At 38.3% G+C, this 11,888-nt stretch overlaps 2 long non-coding RNA genes across 2 annotated transcripts; both read left to right on the plus strand.

Moving 5' to 3' along the window:
• The first annotated feature begins 642 nt into the window (after window positions 1–642).
• LOC116207059 lies at window positions 643–3,679 on the plus strand. Its single transcript, XR_004156848.1, has 3 exons — window positions 643–877; window positions 2,176–2,243; window positions 3,395–3,679. It is a non-coding gene; the product is annotated as an uncharacterized LOC116207059 (long non-coding RNA).
• A 4,915-nt stretch (window positions 3,680–8,594) lies between these two features.
• On the plus strand, window positions 8,595–11,632 carry LOC116207063. The gene is made up of 3 exons (XR_004156850.1): window positions 8,595–8,838; window positions 10,145–10,212; window positions 11,348–11,632. It is a non-coding gene; the product is annotated as an uncharacterized LOC116207063 (long non-coding RNA).
• The last annotated feature ends 256 nt before the right edge of the window (window positions 11,633–11,888 follow it).

Consider the following 11,888-nt stretch of genomic DNA (forward strand, 5'->3'; position numbering starts at 1 on the left):
CAAGCCGTCAAGCCGCGGCTCAACCCCAAGCCACGGCTCAAACCCATGGCTCCGAATTGACAGCCCCAAGCCGCGGCTCCTCCCTCCCACCGGCGGCTCCAAAGCTTCCCCACCACACAATTCAAATTTCACTCACTTCTTTCACTTTCTCTTACACATCCATCACTCCATCACTTCCCTCTTGCTTCCCCCACACTCTACATGACACAAACCCCTCCCTAATCTTCCCTCCAATTTTCGGTAGCCACCCTAAGCAATTCGGCAGCCCATGTTTAGCCTTCTAAATCGCAATTAGTTCCCCTTAACCGAACCATTAGAGCTCTTTATAGGTTCCCATTCCTCATTAACTCTAATCACTTCTTCACTGTGAGACCCGTCAGACTTTATTTTCAAACATATGCATATATATATATATATATATATTATACATGGAAGGTACTTTTATGTGGTGGTACCGTGAGATTTCATTTTCAAACATATGTATATATGTGTGTATATATATATATATATCATACACGTAATGTACTTTTGTGGTTATTAAAAAAAAAAAAGGTGTGGTGCCATGGACCCCACGTGGGCCAACCTTTCTTCTCTTCTTTCCCAGCACACTCCATTTCCACCGCCATTACTTTTTCAATTTCAATTGCTTTTCCTTCTTTCTTCTTTCCTGCGTTTCTCTGCTTTCTTTTCCTGGGTTGGGTTCGAAGTAGGAAACAGGGGAAAACAGAGGGTGAGAGAGAGAGAGAGAGAGAATATGCGAGAGAAAGAGAAGGAAAAAAAAAAGAGAGTGAATGAGCTTTGAGCCTAGTTCGAAAGGGGGCATATACAGACCAGGGAGTACGTGAAGATTTAGGGCTGTTGGGTGACTATTTGTAAGGTATGTGTTGAAGATTTTTGAATTTAATTTTGTGTTGAGTTTATGTACTTTGTTGCATCCTTTCTTTGATGAGTGGGGAATAAGGAATATTTAATTGCTCAACTTAATGGAAACTTAAAGAAGATAACAGAGGTTAGAGATGGTGGAAAAGAAAGTGTAAGGTGGAGATTGAAGAATTGAACAGAGATGAATGGGAACAGGACATCAAAAGGGAAGTGAGAATATGCAGCAGGAGGAAGTGAGAGAGTGCAGTAAAAGCTGGGGGTGAGGCTTAAAGGAGAATACGGTGTTGGTTCGGGTCTAGATGAATAATAATAGTGGATGAATTTTCTTTTTATTTTGGTAATCAGTTCTTTAATTTGTTTCTTCTCCTCGGCCAATTTTCATGGGAAATTAGCTGAGTCTGACTTGACAAAATTCAGATTCTATTTGTTTTGATTCCTTTATCATTAGCCATACTTAAGACAAGAATTGAGCTTGAATTCAGTTTAATTATTGATGTGTTAGGTGTTACATATTGTTGGTCCTGTTCGTTAGGATTTAGGCAACTATTTCATTTGAAAATTTGGGCGAATTAAATGGCTAGCCATTAGTGTGAATTGATGATTACTATGCGAACATCATGCATCTTATACGCTCTCATATACATTATATATATAACGTGATACATGAAAATGCAAGGAGGGGAAGTGGTGCGGTGTAAATTATCTTTGTTAAGTTGAATTTTATCATGAGAAATCCATGGATAGATTAGGTTGGAAATATATAAGCGTATACTTATTTATACTTGATAATGGGTTTTCAGAGGAGATTAAGTGAGCAGTGAAAAAGATTATTAACATTTTAGTTATAAATTTGCTCATTTTACTGTTTACAATGTTATGCGATTAATTGGTTTTGTTTGGGAATAATTTCAGATTTTTAAATTAATTGTGAGGACATCAAAGGGTGAATTGAGTATTAGGAAAGGTTGGGTAATAACTTGCATCATTCCATGAAGCATTATTCTGTAGATTTATCTAAGATAAAACTATAAAGAGATCATGGGGGTTAATGGGGTGCTTCTTTCATTATTATTATTATTATTATTATTTTTGTGCTAGATAAACATATTAGAGACTAGTATTGGATTGCTTTTTCATGAAAATTATTCTAAGATATATTGAAATGGAGAATTAGTTTGTAATATAATTTATAATTTTTAGGGGGAACAAACGTACTGTCAAAGAGTTTGATTAGTTACTTGGTGGTGTGATATATGCTTATAAATTGGTCTTGTTAAATTTAATATATGTCAGGGATGGAGTATACCCAAGCCATGTATCTCGAAGAGTTGAACTACGTGATTTATTTTTGGGAGTTATCGGTGAGTACTTTATTCCATTGTGAAATGATATATATATGCATGTATGTTATGTGACTACTCTATTCCCTGGTGAAATCATGTGTTATAATTATATAAATTATTTAAGATGGATATAGTGGTAGTTAGATTAAGGAATTGGCATTGCTATGTTGTGTGAAAGGATTTGTGAAATATGGACTTTTATGTTCCACTTGGACTTGGGATACGCGGTGTGATTGAATGTGTGGACTGCGTATGAAGTATATAATAATAATGTGATTCAATATGATTGGGATTGTGGTTGTGTATGCGGAGATTTCAATAATTTGGGAATAAGAATTTGGTGTGGGTATATGATATGAGATGGCGTGGTTGTAGTTGATTATGCTTGTGATTGTTGCGTGATTATATAGCCATGGGACCGCTGGACCCGGCGGATTACAAAATGGGCCAGATCGGCCGCTGGACCCAGTGGAATACAAGTAGGGCCTGATCGGCCGTTGGACCCGGCGGAATATAAACAGGGGCATGATTGGCCGCTGGACCGGACGGAATATAAACAGGGGCCTGATCGGCCGCTGGACCCGGCGGAATAGAAAAAGGGGCCTGATTGGCCGCTAAGACCCGGCGGAATACAAATTGAGGTCAACTCTTACCGCCAGAGGTTAATAGGCGGCCCCCGCTTATGAGATGTGGATATCGGAAGTTGAGAATGGTATGAGCGAGATGTGCGGGGTCACGGTACCGTCATAACTCTGTTGCGAGGAAATGCAACCCTATGGCTATATTGATTTGGTTGTGTTGTATATTGGTTGTTTGGTTGGATTGCTGTAAATGTGATGATTATTATGATTGTCTGAATTATTGTATTGAAGCCGTTTTGCTTGCTAATTTGATTTAGTTAGGTTATGAGTGCAAAATAATGTTGGTTAATGGTTAATTCTAATAATAGTTTATATGGTTATAAGGGTAATTGATTGTTGATGAATGAACGTAGTAATCATTTATATGTATTGTCTAATATGTCGTGTGGGTGAATATTTGCTTATGCTACTACTGTCTATATGAATATTTGATTGTCTAAAATATATTTATCACTTAATATTATTCATTTTGCTTTGGAATTTAGTGTTCACTGAGATGCAGCTCATACTCTGCATACATTTTTCCAGATAAGCTTTCGATTGCACGGAGGAACCACTTTTTGATATCGGGGATCAGCTTGGAGGACTAAGTAGGAACCTTAGTTATTTAATAGATATCCTTTCTGTATAGAATGGACTTTAGAATGTTACGACCTGAAGATTTTGTTTAGTTGTATCACTGATGTGAGAGCGAAAAAGAAATCTCCAGAAAAATGTATATACCTATTAGAGTTGATGGATTGGTTATATACTTTGGAAATTTATGAGAAGTAAGTTTTTATGTGATAATGGATTCGATGAAATTTAGGAAAAGTTCTATCGAAAATTCGGGTCGTGACAATTTTGGTATCAGAGCCTAGGTTAGGAGATCCTGTAGACTTAAGTTGAAGCTTGATCCCCGAGTAATTTTTGGATAATTGTGGTGATTTTTCTAGGATTTCTTGAATTCTATGCTGGTTAATTGAGTTGTTATTGCTTCGAATTTGTTAGTAAATAAGCATGGGTTTATGTTTGCTTGTTGAAATTTACATTTGCATTGCACAATAGGGAAATTGATACTAAGCAATCGAGGATTGGAAATATCATTAAATAATTAGGTTTTTGATATCAAGTTTTACAGAAGTGCTTGCAATTTTTGAACATATATATTTTGATTTAGTTTGTCCGAATATCATTTGGATCTCTAATTGAATTCAACATATGCTGTCATGTTTGTAATATGTTTTTTTTTCCTTGGCAGTTAATTGTGATTTTCTTGTTTAGTTGCTATGTTAGTTATTCGATTAGTTTTGGTCTTAATTGCTCGATTTAATTATGAGTAATTTTTAATATTCTATTGACATATTAGCAAGATTTTTCCAAAGGTCGATGTTTACAAATTTCTTTGTGCTAAAGAATAAGCTGGGGGCTTAAGTATACTTTTTAAAATCTATACATAATTATTAGAATACTATTAAGATTTAAGTAAAGGGAGGCACCTCAGGTTCCCCATAGTTTAAGTTTCTCATGGAATCAACGTTATGATAAGCTATTCTTCGAGCTTCAAATGAGTGCTGAATTCAGTTAAGTATTAGGGTCAAGACACATTTCAACTATACAGATATGGTTTCACAAGGATTCTTTACATATCAGGTTCAGAGGTAATCTTTCAAGAAGTTCTTGCGACTTTTGAGCATGTATGTCATATTTCCTTCATTGGGATATTTCCTGGGGTATCAACTATTCAATGTTGTCCGCCATCCTGCGTTCTCCGGTTCTAGCAAATGGTGATTACAGAGTACTTTCTCTTTTATATATGCAATCAGTCAAGGTTGATGTTCTCGCGAGAATGATTTGGCAGGATCGAGAGAATTGTTGTTCTGCTTATTCAACTAGATCTTATTTGGTTTGCATCATTGATCTTGGGATTCTATTGTGCGCACCCGAATTTCGTCTCGTCGGGGCAAGCATGCGCGCGCCTAAATGCAACGCGGCTTGGGAGTGTCCACCTTCCCGGGGACGCGCGACGGACGCACGTGAGAAGGAGTCGCCACTACCTGTTTACGACCCGAAGGTCAAGGGCCGGTGAGTTGCCCGGGTCTAGGAGTACGGGGTACACCTAATTGCTAAGGCATATGGTCTGCGAAACCCGAGGTTCCGAATTCGGGGGTTCTGTTACATGCGAGCCTATATCTCGCATGCCCTATCGGTACTCTGGCTTGTCTAGGCTTGCCATTTTTATTTAATTACCGCTTAATTAAGTTCCGCTCATCTTACACGTTTTGACACCGTAAATTCGAAAAAAAACACTCTGACCGTCCACTCTCCGACCGGGATTTTACATGAATATATGTATAATATAAAACCTTACATTGTTCTCTCCAATAGATAAATAAAAATAAAAAGCTACGATGACTAGATCCCGGTCCGTTCGCATTCAGCCATGATTTCACTCATACTCATCGTATAGTTTTGGAAAATTAACCGAAAATTAAATTAAATGCGCACTCGGTGTATGGGGGTATTGGACCCCGTGATCGACGGTTATGGGAGTTGGACCCAGTGTGAATCGAGTCCTAAAGGGTCGAGCACGATCCGCATAACAATCAAATGCAAAAGATGTAACAAGCAAACTCAAATAAACAATCAATGGGGTTTTGTTATCGCCGAATTTACGTGGATTAACTAATTATTAACCGAGGTTTCTTGGCATACAAATCCTACCTTAAAACAAGCAAAAAGGGTGATGGATAGGGTATGTAGCATTCGACATTATTTTAACGGACCCGACAGACGTGATGTCCATAGTCAAGTCTCGAATGTGTGGGTTGTTTTTAAATTATTCTGTATCGTGACAATATGGATTTTACAGATTAAAAGTATTTTCACCTAAAAACCCAAAACCTAACCCTCTATTTGATTATTGCCCATGTTTGATCTAAGCCGAGTTTGTGATTAATCCGTTTTTCCATGTTTTGATCAATTCTATGCACAAACCTACGCTGGGATTACGGCAGGACAAGAACTGGTAATCATGCCCTTGAATCGGTAAATATGTGTGTGCATGAAAATCAAGATTACGTTGTACGTATCTCGGTGCTTTTGAAATTGTGAATTTTAAAAAGGGCATAACTAACAGTTCTTGAACTGTCGACGCGATTACAAATTATTAATCAATTCATGCAATCCATTTAAAGAAATCAAGTGATTTAATTTAGTCAAATTTAACGTCCCGATTATCCCGTGTGTAGAATTTTAGGTTAATTAAAAAAAACTTGCCGAATGCTTTAGTCTACGGATTTCGAGCCGTCGAGATGGCCATTAGTTGACCGCCCGATAAACCCTAATTTCCGACATGGTCACATAACTACAAATATGAAATATTTAAATGGGACACATACATTGTCGGTGGGTGATCCAAGTAGAAAGGGGCCGGATATTTTAGAAAATGTCCAGGGGATTGAATTGAACGATTTTAAAAGAGTAGGGACTGATTTGAAAATTCTGAAAATATTCGGGACTGATTAGAAAATTCTAAAAAATGGGGACTGTAAAAAAAATTACTGAAAATGTCCTAGGACTTATTTGAAATGAAATTGAAAATCGGGACTGATCTGAAAACAAAGAAATGGCCCCAGGACTAAACTGAAATAACTCGAAAAGTTCCTAGGGGTTCTTGAAAAATTCTGGGAATTTCAGGGCTGATTGGAAAATAGTAAAATGACTGGGACTTGATTGAAAATAAATTTTGAAATTCGGGGCAGATCTGAAAAGGGTGAAAAATGGCCTAGGGACTAAACTGAAACAACTTGAAAAGTTCTTTGGGGTGCTTGAGAAATTCTGAAAAATCCAAGGACTGATTGAAAAATAGTAAAATGATCGGGACTTGGTTGAAAATAAATTTTAGAGTTCGGGGCAGATCTAAAAAAAATAAAATGAGTCCTCGGGGCTGAAATGTGACAAAATGGAAAGTTCGTAAAATCGAGTTCGGGACAAATCCGATCACCCACGCGACCCAAGAATACTCATTTCACATTATATCCATCAAGCAAGCAATAATATTCAGGAAAGGAGCCCTAATCATGCCACTAAATTGATAATTTACCTAGTTCGGAAAGTTGAAGGGCTTCTCTGTAAGAATAAAAAAAATCACCGGATGAATCGGACCGGATCGGATCGGACCGGACCGCCCGAAGGAAAACCGCCCGGAAGAGCGCTGGGCCGGACTGGGGACCTTGGGCCTGAATGGGCCGAGCCTGCAAAGGAAGAGAAATGGGCCGAGGCCCGTTAGCCGAAGGGCGGCCGGGATCGGGAGGAAAGCGGCGGCGACGGGGCTGGGGCCGGCGGTTCTCGCCCCCTGGACGCCTCGATGACGGCCGGAATGGACGTGGGGGATAGTTCTGGGCGCCGCCGGTGCTTCGCCGTGGTCAATCGGGACCTCACTGGCGCTTAATCAGTCGGAATCGGGGGAAAAGGTTGCGGTTTTCCGGCGAAAGCTCCGAAACTCCGATTTCAAAATTCGCCAAATCGAGATCCCATTTTCTGATTTCGTTTGCTGGGTCGTGTCCCCCTCTTACCGAATTCCATTTCTGTTTATTTAATTGACATTTCTTCCCCGTTTCCGTTGAGATTTTAGCCGATTTGGAGAAAATCGCGGAAAACCGCGATTTGGGGCAGTTCCGGGCCGGCGGGGATCGCGGGCAGCCGGTGAGCGCTGCCCGGCCCTGCCCGACCTGCCCGATTTTTTTTTTTTTAAATGCCGGCAGTCCCGGGCAGCCGGTCAACGCTGCCCGGCCTGCCCGGCCCTGCCCGAGTCTTTTTTTTTTTTGTACATATATAATATAATTTAATTAATTAATTAATTAATTTTTTTTAAGAAAATGTGATAAATTAGGAAATGACAATTTTGCCCCCCTCGGAGCCGATGGACCGAAATTAGGTGCTGACATCTATTATTGCTTAAGTTAATATTTTTAGTCTGGCATCATCGTATGATTCATCAGGGTTTCTGGCATTCTAAATTATATATATCAGCTACCTACCTTGGCATGGATAATTATTCCACTGGAAAAGCTATGAGGTTGAGATTGGCCAATTCTATCGTCAGCAGAGACATATATAAATCTTTTGATTACCCAAGGTAGATTCAGGGTTTATTTCAATTTATATATATCCCAGCGACATGGAAGGATTTCCCTTGATTAGGTTCTGGACAGAGTTTTCCGTAATCGAACTGAGGAATCTTAGAGTGCTGTTGGAATGGAGATTTGGATGTTTTATCAGATTGGGCTCATATCATCTGATTTATTATAGTGGCTCAACGGAAGCTCAGTGACATATGAAGGTGTGTGGAAGAGTCAGTTCAGAGGAGATATGGGGACCTGAGAATGTTATAACCCTTAATCCTTTAACTTTTGGTATCGCATAAACAAATTTCGAGGACGAAATTTTTATTAGTGGGGGTGATTGTGAGACCCGTCGGACTTTATTTTCAAACATATGCATATATATATATATATATATATATTATACATGGAAGGTACTTTTATGTGGTGGTACCGTGAGATTTCATTTTCAAACATATGTATATATGTGTGTGTATATATATATATATCATACACGTAATGTACTTTTGTGGTTATTAAAAAAAAAAAAACAAAGAAGAAGGTGTGGTGCCATGGACCCCACGTGGGCCAACCTTTCTTCTCTTCTTTCCCAGCACACTCCATTTCCACCGCCATTACTTTTTCAATTCCAATTGCTTTTCCTTCTTTCTTCTTTCCTGCGTTTCTCTGCTTTCTTTTCCTGGGTTGGGTTCGAAGTAGGAAACAGGGGAAAACAGAGGGTGAGAGAGAGAGAGAGAGAGAATATGCGAGAGAAAGAGAAGGAAAAAAAAAAAGAGAGTGAATGAGCTTTGAGCCTAGTTCGAAAGGGGGCATATACAGACCAGGGAGTACGTGAAGATTTAGGGCTGTTGGGTGACTATTTGTAAGGTATGTGTTGAAGATTTTTGAATTTAATTTTGTGTTGAGTTTATGTACTTTGTTGCATCCTTTCTTTGATGAGTTGGGAATAAGGAATATTTAATTGCTCAACTTAAGGGAAACTTAAAGAAGATAACAGAGGTTAGAGATGGTGGAAAAGAAAGTGTAAGGTGGAGATTGAAGAATTGAACAGAGATGAACGGGAACAGGACATCAAAAGGGAAGTGAGAATATGCAGCAGGAGGAAGTGAGAGAGTGCAGTAAAAGCTGGGGGTGAGGCTTAAAGGAGAATACGGTGTTGGTTCGGGTCTAGATGAATAATAATAGTGGATGAATTTTCTTTTTATTTTGGTAATCAGTTCTTTAATTTGTTTCTTCTCCTCGGCCAATTTTCATGGGAAATTAGCTGAGTTTGACTTGACAAAATTCAGATTCTATTTGTTTTGATTCCTTTATCATTAGCCATACTTAAGACAAGAATTGAGCTTGAATTCAGTTTAATTATTGATGTGTTAGGTGTTACATATTGTTGGTCTTGTTCGTTAGGATTTAGGCAACTATTTCATTTGAAAATTTGGGCGAATTAAATGGCTAGCCATTAGTGTGAATTGATGATTACTATGCGAACATCATGCATCTTATACGCTCTCATATACATTATATATATAACGTGATACATGAAAATGCAAGGAGGGGAAGTGGTGCGGTGTAAATTATCTTTGTTAAGTTGAATTTTATCATGAGAAATCCATGGATAGATTAAGTTGGAAATATATAAGCGTATACTTATTTATACTTGATAATGGGTTTTCAGAGGAGATTAAGTGAGCAGTGAAAAAGATTATTAACATTTTAGTTATAAATTTGCTCATTTTACTGTTTACAATGTTATGCGATTAATTGGTTTTGTTTGGGAATAATTTCAGATTTTTAAATTAATTGTGAGGACATCAAAGGGTGAATTGAGTATTAGGAAAGGTTGGGTAATAACTTGCATCATTCCATGAAGCATTATTCTGTAGATTTATCTAAGATAAAACTATAAAGAGATCATGGGGGTTAATGGGTGCTTCTTTCATTATTATTATTATTATTATTATTATTATTATTTTTGTGCTAGATAAACATATTAGAGACTAGTATTGGATTGCTTTTTCATGAAAATTATTCTAAGATATATTGAAATGGAGAATTAGTTTGTAATATAATTTATAATTTTTAGGGGGAACAAATGTACTGTCAAAGAGTTTGATTAGTTACTTGGTGGTGTGATATATGCTTATAAATTGGTCTTGTTAAATTTAATATATGTCAGGGATGGAGTATACCCAAGCCATGTATCTCGAAGAGTTGAACTACGTGATTTATTTTTGGGAGTTATCGGTGAATACTTTATTCCATTGTGAAATGATATATATATATGCATGTATGTTATGTGACTACTCTATTCCCTGGTGAAATCATGTGTTATAATTATATAAATTATTTAAGATGGATATAGTGGTAGTTAGATTAAGGAATTGGCATTGCTATGCTGTGTGAAAGGATTTGAGAAATATGGCCTTTTATGTTCCACCTGGACTTGGGATACGCGGTGTGATTGAATGTGTGGACTGCGTATGAAGTATATAATAATAATGTGATTCAATATGATTGGGATTGTGGTTGTGTATGCGGAGATTTCAATAATTTAGGAATAAGAATTTGGTGTGGGTATATGATATGAGATGGCGTGGTTGTAGTTGATTATGCTTGTGATTGTTGCGTGATTATATAGCCATGGGACCGCTGGACCCGGCGGATTACAAAATGGGCCAGATCGGCCGCTGGACCCAGCGGAATACAAGTAGGGCCTGATCGGCCGCTGGACCCGGCGGAATATAAACAGGGGCATGATCGGCCACTGGACCGGGCGGAATATAAACAGGGGCCTGATCGGCCGCTGGACCCGGCGGAATAGAAAAAGGGGCCTGATCGGCCGCTAAGACCCGGCGGAATACAAATTGAGGTCAACTCTTACCGCCAGAGGTTAATAGGCGGCCCCCGCTTATGAGATGTGGATATTGGAAGTTGAGAATGGTATGAGCGAGATGTGCGGGGTCACGGTACCGTCATAACTCTGTTGCGAGGAAATGCAACCCTATGTGTTGTATATTGGTTGTTTGGTTGGATTGCTGTAAATGTGATGATTATTATGATTGTCTGAATTATTGTATTGAAGCCGTTTTGCTTGCTAATTTGATTTAGTTAGGTTATGAGTGCAAAATGATATTGGTTAATGGTTAATTTTAATAATAGTTTATATGGTTATAAGGGTAATTGATTGTTGATGAATGAACGTAGTAATCATTTATATGTATTGTCTAATATGTCGTGTGGGTGAATATTTGCTTATGCTACTACTGTCTATATGAATATTTGATTGTCTAAAATATATTTATCACTTAATATTATTCATTTTGCTTTGGAATTTAGTGCTCACTGAGATGCAGCTCACACTCTGCATACATTTTTCCAGATAAGCTTCCGATTGCGCGGAGGAACCACTTTTTGATATCGGGGATCAGCTTGGAGGACTAAGTAGGAACCTTAGATATTTAATAGATATCCTTTCTGTATAGAATGGACTTTAGAATGTTACGACCTGAAGATTTTGTTTAGTTGTATCACTGATGTGAGAGCGAAAAAGAAATCTCCGGAAAAGTGTATATACCTATTAGAGTTGATGGATTGGTTATATACTTTGGAAATTTATGAGAAGTAAGTTTTTATGTGATAATGGATTCGATGAAATTTAGGAAAAGTTCTATCGAAAATTCGGGTCGTGACATTCACTCTCACTCTCTCTCAAGCCAACCTCTCTCAAGGATCCTCTCAAACCCCAGCCCACTTTCAAGTTCCGTCCAGCCCTTTGCCAAGGCCGAAACCGGCCAAAATCGCCGGGAAACCACCTGGTATTCCGGTAACCACCCGATCCTACTTAAGCCAAAAATCATCAAACATCCTAGCCTACATATTTCTCACCCCCTAAGTCCATTTCCGGGCTTAGATTTTCGATT

The sequence above is a fragment of the Punica granatum genome, chromosome 5, assembly GCF_007655135.1.
Source record: "Punica granatum isolate Tunisia-2019 chromosome 5, ASM765513v2, whole genome shotgun sequence".
Lineage (NCBI taxonomy): Eukaryota > Viridiplantae > Streptophyta > Magnoliopsida > Myrtales > Lythraceae > Punica > Punica granatum.